Source organism: Triticum dicoccoides, chromosome 3B (genome assembly GCF_002162155.2).
Source record: "Triticum dicoccoides isolate Atlit2015 ecotype Zavitan chromosome 3B, WEW_v2.0, whole genome shotgun sequence".
Lineage (NCBI taxonomy): Eukaryota > Viridiplantae > Streptophyta > Magnoliopsida > Poales > Poaceae > Triticum > Triticum dicoccoides.
Genome location: NC_041385.1, coordinates 50544830 through 50552993, shown reverse-complemented (window position 1 = coordinate 50552993; position 8164 = coordinate 50544830). Strand labels below are relative to the sequence as shown.

At 44.0% G+C, this 8164-nt stretch overlaps 1 long non-coding RNA gene across 1 annotated transcript; it reads right to left on the bottom strand.

Annotated features, from left to right (window-relative positions):
• Nucleotides 1-7469: 7469 nt before the first annotated feature.
• LOC119282808 lies at nt 7470-7717 on the bottom strand. The gene is made up of 2 exons (XR_005138882.1): nt 7622-7717; nt 7470-7535 (listed from the first exon to the last, which is right to left on the bottom strand). It is a non-coding gene; the product is annotated as an uncharacterized LOC119282808 (long non-coding RNA).
• Between the last annotated feature and the right edge of the window lie 447 nt (nt 7718-8164).

The following is an 8164-nucleotide window of genomic DNA, read 5'->3' as shown; positions in this document are numbered from 1 at the left end:
AAAGGGGGGCCGGCCCCCTTCCCAATTCGGATTGGGCTTGGGGGGGGGCGCCCCCTCCTTTGCTCCTTCTCCCTCCCTTCCACTAAGGCCCAATAAGGCCCATATACTTACCGGGGGGTTCCGGTAACCTCCCGGAACTCCGGTATAGTCCCAATCTCATCCGGAACCTTTCCGGTGTCCAAATATATCCGTTCAATATATCAATATTTATGTCTCGACCATTTCGAGACTCCTCGTCATGTCCGTGATCACATCCGGGACTCCGAATAACCTTCGGTACATCAAAACTTATAAACTCATAATAAAACTGTCATCGTAACGTTAAGCATGCGGACCCTACGGGTTCGAGAACTATGTAGACATGACCTAGAACTATTCTCGGTCAATAACCAATAGCGGAACCTGGATGTTCATATTGGTTCCCACATATTCTACGAAGATCTTTATCGGTCAAACCGCATAACAACATACGTTGTTCCCTCTGTCATCGGTATGTTACTTGCCCGAGATTCGATCGTCGGTATCCAATACCTAGTTCAATCTCGTTACCGGCAAGTCTCTTTACTCGTTCCGTAATACATCATTTCATAACTAACTCATTAGTTACAATGCTTGCAAGGCTTAGGTGATGAGTATTACCGAGAGGGCCCAGAGATACCTCTCCGACAATCGGAGTGACAAAACCTAATCTCGAATTATGCCAACTCAACATGTACCTTTGGAGACACCTGTAGAGCACCTTTATAATCACCCAGTTACGTTGTGACGTTTGGTAGAACACAAAGTGTTCCTCCGGTAAATGGGAGTTGCATAATCTCATAGTTAAAGGAACTTTGTATAAGTCATGAAGAAAGCAATAGCAACATACTAAACGATCAAGTGCTAAGCTAACGGAATGGGTCAATTCAATCACATCATTCTCCTAATGATGTGATCCCATTAATCAAATGACAACACATGCCTATGGTTAGGAAACATAACCATCTTTGATCAATGAGCTAGTTCAAGTAGAGGCATACTAGTGACACTATGTTTGTCTATGTATTCACACATGTATCATGTTTCCGGTTAATACAATTCTAGCATGAATAATAAACATTTATCATGATATGAGGAAATAAATGATAACTTTATTATTGCCTCTAGGGCATATTTCCTTCAGGACCTACCATATATTTGTTGCAAAATTGGACCAGATCAATTTTATAAAATACTAGGCCATATTTAATGCACAATTGACAAAATGGTTGGGTGTAAAAAGTTTTAATCCACCTCTGGTGAAAAGGACAAATTCCCGCCGATTCAGTTGGAAGCGGGTCAAATTTGAACTGCAGCTGCCTCATAGTTTGCCATTTATTTTTTCCAAAAATCATTTCTAGTTACATAAGTACCTATTTAATCATAAATACATGGTTTGGTGGCGATACATCGAGGTTTGTACAGTGGCCGAGGGCCCCAACTCTAGAGCGCGTAAACTCGCATGCCCGCCGCATGGTCACCGCGTGACCGTGGCGTTGCCATGTGTTCTGGGCTTCCTACTCCTGTCTAGTGGGTTGGGCACTCCCCGGGTAGGTGCTAGGAAGAAAATCACAACATAACATTCTCATGAGGAGACCGATCGATGCTCAAATATGAATAAGCAGCCAAGTGTTTGATTAGCGGTATGGGAAATGCACATGGCTATTGGGTGTGAGTTTTGGCTGAGGATGATCAATTACTAAGAAGACCATCTTCACAAATTTTCAGCTCAAAAGGAGGATCCTAGGTGGTACTTGCTTTGCAAAGTACCACACTGGACATAAATACGAATGTTGAAGCCGGGCTCAAAATAATGAATGGATTGAGCTGGCATTTGGTGGAGGATGGTTATTTGGGTAGAGGAAAGCACTGTAGAAAATGGATACCATTTGGACATGCCAAAGTGGTACTTCCTTCACAAAGTGTTTTTCTGAACAGAATAGGAAAATGAATATTTTTGAATTATCTTTGAACTATGCAAGGAAGGTTTTTTACATATTTGACGAAGATATGACCCAAAGAATTTATGAGATTTTTTGGGAATTTTGGGAATGATAGAAATATAGGTTGCTTCACAACCTGGGGCAAAAACTGCCACATGGACATGACACATAGGCAAAACTAATGAGGTGGCGCCTAGTCATAGCAACCCACCACAATTTACAAGGTTATGACCATCTATATTGGTCATGATCAGCTAGAAATAAGGCTGCGGACCTGTGCTATTTGCTTTATGACCATTTCGTGTAAGGAAATTGCGACCTTTCTGACCAAAATGGTTGTTATTATTTAGGGTTTGGAGCCCCCCGAACAGCTTTTGACCAATTGGTCTGAAATGGTCATAGATCTATGACCAATTCTTCCAGGGTCACTCACAGAAGGTCACTAGTTGGCATATTTCTTGTAGTGAAAGGCTGGCAAGCTATCAGTGAGGCCGGAGGCATAAAACCAATACTTAAACTAGGCCCGCACGAACTTAGGAAGGGTCATGAGAAAGAACTTGTAAGAAGGTTGGAGTTGCAAACTAACTCCTCAAAGGTTGCAAATGGCCTCGCCATACATCTGCACCTGGATACAGAATAAGTAGTGGATCTGCTCGAAGTGGGGAGCTTCCCGAGGTAGAACTCACTGAAAGGTGATGGGATTGGCGATGTGCAAACTTCGATTTGGAATCAAGTTGTGGAGCTGACAACCAAAAAACAAGAGACCCCGTTGAAAGATTGAGGATGTCGCCTAGAGGGGAGGGGTGAATATGCACTTTAAAATAATTACGGTTTAGGCTTGAACAAATGCGGAATAAACCTAGCGGTTAATTTGTCAAGCACAAAACCTAAAACAACTAGGCTCACCTATGTGCACCAACAACTTATGCTAAACAAGATAAACAACTAAGACATAGCAAGATATATGACAAAAAACAATATGGCTATCACAAAGTAAAGTGCATAAGTAAATGGCTCGGGTAAGAGATAACCGAGGCACGCGGAGACGAAGCTGTATCCCAAAGTTCACACCCTTGAGGATGCTAATCTCCGTTTGGAGCGGTGTGGAGGCACAATGCTCCCCAAGAAGCCACTAGGGCCACCGTAATCCCTCACGCCCTCGCACAATGCAAGATGTCGTGATTCCACTAAGGGACCCTTGAGGGCGGTCACCGAACCTGTACAAATGGCAACCCTTGGGGCGGTCACCGAACCCGTACATTTTGGCAACCCTTGGGGGCGGTCATCGGTACCCGTCAAATTGCTCAGGGCGATCTCCACAACCTAATTGGAGACCCCCGACACTTGCCCGGAGCTTTACACCACAATGATTGAGCTTCGAACACCACCAACCGTCTAGGGCACCCAAGCACCCAAGAGGAACAAGCTCAAGGGTACCAAGCACCCAAGAGTAATAAGCATCTCAACTTGTAACTTCTACGTATCATCATGGAGAACTCAAACCGATGCACCAAATGCAATGGCAAGGGCACATTGAGTGCCCAAGTCCTTCTCTCTCAAATCCCACTAAAGCAACTAATGTTAGGGAGGAAAATGAGAGGAAGAACAAGAGAAGAACACGAAGAACTCCAAGATCTAGATCTAATGGGTTCCCCTCACTTAGAGGAGAAAGTGATTGATGGAAACATGGATCTAGATCTCCTCTCTCTTTTCCCTCAAGAACTAGGAAGAATCATTGGAGGGATTGAGAGTTAGCAAGCTCGAAGAAGATCAACAATGGGGGAAGAACACGAGCTCAAGAGATAAGGTCCATTGGGGAAGAAGACCCCCTTTCATAGGTGGGGAAAAATCCAACCGTTATCCTCACAGCCCGCACAGAGCAGTACTACCGCTCCAAGGAGCGGTACTACCGCTAGGGCGGTAATAGCCCTTTGTAAAACAACAGCGAGGAGGCAAAAGGCTAGTAGAACCGCCGGAGCAGTACTGCCGCTCGTCCTCACGGTACTACCGCTAGGGATAGCGGTACTACCGCAAAGAGTAGCGGTACAACTGCTTGCGAGCGGTACTAAAAAATACATCCATGCCTACCACCGCTGGACCTAATACGAGATTTTGGTCCGGAACAGTACTACTGCTGTAGTAGCCATGGTAGTACCGCTCTGGAGCGGTACTAAAAAATTACATCCGCTCCAATCCGCGATAGTACCGCTGCAGCCTTTTCAGAACACCAAAACTGCCTGAATTTCTGCAAACGGACTCCGAATTCAACGAAACCAAGTTTGTTAGAAAGCTAACGACAAGGGCTAACACAATCTTGATAAAAAATAACATTAAGAAGGAAATTAGAAAAGGCCCAAGAGAAAATGGTGAGAACCCTTCCTCGAATAAGACCGGTAAAACCTCCAACACCGAAAACGCAATAGAAGAGGCATATGCAATCCGTTTTCAAAGTACTAGAGCTTGTCACGAAGATAACCACAAGCTCTAAAACCTCAAAAGAAAATACAAATAAGAATCAATAAAGATGATGCAATGATGCAATGGTTTGAGCTCTCGACGAACGATACGATCAAGCTACTCACTTGAGAGCCCCCCTTGATAGTACGGCTATCGATCCTATAACCTAGTCTCCAAACTATCACCATGAGACCGGTAAAAAATAAAACCTATCAAGGGCAAAACTTTGCCTTGCACGAAGTCCACTTGAGCTAGATGATGACGATCTTGACTCCCTCAAGTTGGACCACCTTTTTTGATTGCGTTCGCCCGATGAAGACTAGTTGATTGCTCCCCCATACTCCACTATGGGTGAGCCACTCTTTGGCACATCTTCACAAGTCCATTGATACCATAATGGATGGCAAGCTACAAGCATGATTTCTTCGTGATGCTTCACTTGAACTTGCGCAACACAACCTTGATTTGATGTCAACCTCCATGGGTTGTATGTGATCTTCCTCTTGACGCAAGCCCATGGAAGCAACGATACCCCCACATAGAACTCTCACAAAGACCATGGGTTAGTACACAAAGCACAATGGACAATGCTTACCAAACTGTGAGATCACTTGATCCCACTCGATGTATCTTCTATGCTTTGTGTGATGATCAACTTGAATCACTCTCTGTACTTAGTCTTGATCAACCTTGACTCTTTCCAAATCTCTTCATTTGGATGATGTCTTGAAGGTAAACATGAATGATCACACAGTCTTCTTCTTCAAGACATGCTTGCAATAAGCTCAACACTCACATGACCAATCTTTGGATAATTCCTTAATAGCACCTTGGTCAATCATAAACTCCTTGAAACCAACACATGTACTTCAAGAAAAGCCTATGGACAAATCCTTCAAATATAACTCAATGCAACCATTAGTCCATAGAGAATGTCATTAATTACCAAAACCACACATGGGGGCACCGCATATCCTTTCACCCGTGCATGAAACTGTGCAGCGGGAATCCGAGCCCATGCCCAAAAAATTCCTTATGAAGCAAGCGCTCATCGGGGGGACCTCCTTTAAGGGCATCTGGCATCTCAGATGCACCGATAGATACCTCTCCATCGTCAAACCCTTAAGATCCCCGTTGGAAACAACAGAGGGGGGCCTCTTCCTAGTGGTCTCATTCGCCACCCGCTTCTTATGCTCTCTGGTGGAGGCGGCTCTCTTGCGCTTTTGCTCCGTGGCCACGGTTGCTTGAGTGGTGCCCTAAGCGCATCCCCGAGTTGGCCATATCATTGGTCCCAGGCGAAAGAGGCTAAGGGTGCGAGGATTATGTAGGTAGGAATGGAGGAAGCAGTGACAGAGTAGTTGGGTAAGGGGCGCGAGGAAGAAGATGAAGGAAGCAGGAGAAGAAATTCACCTCTTCTCCTCCTTTATAACCACCTTAGTAAAAGCCGACTAGTTGGGCCACACATCGTGACACGCGTCCCGCAGTCACTATTATTCCATTTCACGAGACATGGGCACGAAATTCTAGGCATCCTCATCATGACCGAAAAGCGTGGGCAGTCCACTAAGACTACCCACAGTGGGAGTAACATAGATAGTAACATCACACATATCTAGATAAAATGGATGATATGGCAAGCAATAAATGAAGAAAAAGAGAAAAGTGGTAGTATAGCTAGTTACGGCATCTCCAATGGTTGTAAGATAGTTGTTGGTAGACTTTGCCACATAGAATTTTTGATGATGTGTCATATAATAAATGAGGGAAGAGAGGAAGATTGTATGTACATGAACCAACACCCTTTGCACAAGCTCCAATGTAGAATGAGAGAGCACCTTATTTATTATCTCACATCCTATTGGGCAAACTAGATACAATCTATTGGAGTTGTTGTATGTTAAGGTGTTGGTTGATGACATGGCATATTTTACCAACAAGCTAACATACAAACTATTGGAGATGCCCTTACTAGTAGTATGAGTAACATCACACATATCAAGGAAAGATGTGTCTATAGCCTAATAAATGAAGTGTTGCATGTTACCACACATATGTTATTCCCCACTATAGAGGTAGTAACATAGACTAGTAACATATGTGTTACTATCCATTGTGGCTAGTCTAACCCATCTTGACAAGACCATACAGAGTAGGTGAGTGATGTTTCAGCTCACGAGAAGTCAGATGATAAGATCGACCTGAAAGGCCTGGTTTTCTGTGAGCTCCACCCCACAATAAAGTCTCTCACGAGCCCTCGCAAGAAGCAAGTCGGAACATAATCCTCAAGAGGCCAAGGTCCCCAAGGTGCGAGGCCAAGCTCCCCACGTGCAGCACGAAGACCAACACCAAGGCAAGGAGCCCGCTAAAGATCTCGAAGCTCGACCTCCGACACGCTCGGGGGCTACTAATGGTGCAATACACCGAGGGTGGCTTCTCCATGGGAGCTCGGCAGCAGGCCTGCCAAAGGGCCCACCATACCCTTGGCTTGAGCTAGGAGCCCGGAGGACTGGATAAACACCAACAAATCATCTAGATTCCCAAGCCATTCTCGTGGCGAGCAAGATCGGATCTCTCTATTGTAAAATCCTAGCCCCCACTGAGCGTATAAGGTGGAGGTTGCGAGGCTCTCATTTCCCATCTACTCGCTTAGAAATAACTCATAGTAGCATATCATACTCTTCATTGCAATCCCTCACACAAGGTACATCCACCATGAATAACAGTAACAAGCAGGACATAGGGTATTACTCCTCACCGAAGGCCCGAACCTGGGTAAAACCCTTGTGTGACCCTGATCTCAGACTTCCAGCCACGTTAGCAACCCTACTGAGGGTACTGACCAGATCATGCACCGTCATCTACAAACTACAATGATCCCATATAAGTACGATGGGATTAAGATAACGAGCGATTTCCCTTGGGAGATTACATAACAACACTATCAATATGAGTAACCAGCAAATGAGAGACAGGAACCAACGACGACCCGAGACCACAACTCCTTCACGGCTCGGTTTCTCACAAGTTTCATGTATTGTTTTTCCTCTTTTCTGGTCGCTGGCATCTCCGAGCATCCTTCCTTTCGGCATCAACTTTAATGGCACAATTTGCAAGATACTAAAAGGATTGAAAAATTATAAAATTAGGATTGCTAGATGGTTCCTTTTAATAGTAAAGAAAAGAGATGACTAGTTTTATTGTACTTGTCCAAAGCTTCAATGATGTCAATGATTTTGCTCCTCATGGCTTCAATAGATGCTGACCCATTGCTTGATGATTCGTGTAGTGTCAAGTCAAAATCTTCCAGAGCTCTAGGGAACACCAGACACTTAGTCAGATATAAAGCTAAGTTAATACAAATAAGTTTCTGGTTTCCGCTTCCATATACCGTAAGCAAAATTCAACAGTCTCCGATGCAGCTTCACCTTGACCAGAATGTTTTACTATCTGCATCAAGATTTTCTTTAGGATTCATAATATGAATTCAAGCAATTGCTCATCAAAGTTGAGAGTCCATAATATTGAAATTAAGCAACTGCTTTGTAAACACGTTAGCAATGGCTGTCTCCATAGTTTGGACCCAAAAAATGAAGAATCTCAAGCTTTTCAAAGCAAAGATGCTTGCGCAGTTCCAAGAAAAAAAATACTTAACCACAAAGGGTTAGCAAAAAGAAAAAGATGCACTCGTAACATGAAGCCTTGGACTATAAAATCTGTCAGACAGAATAACATAACTTACTGATCTG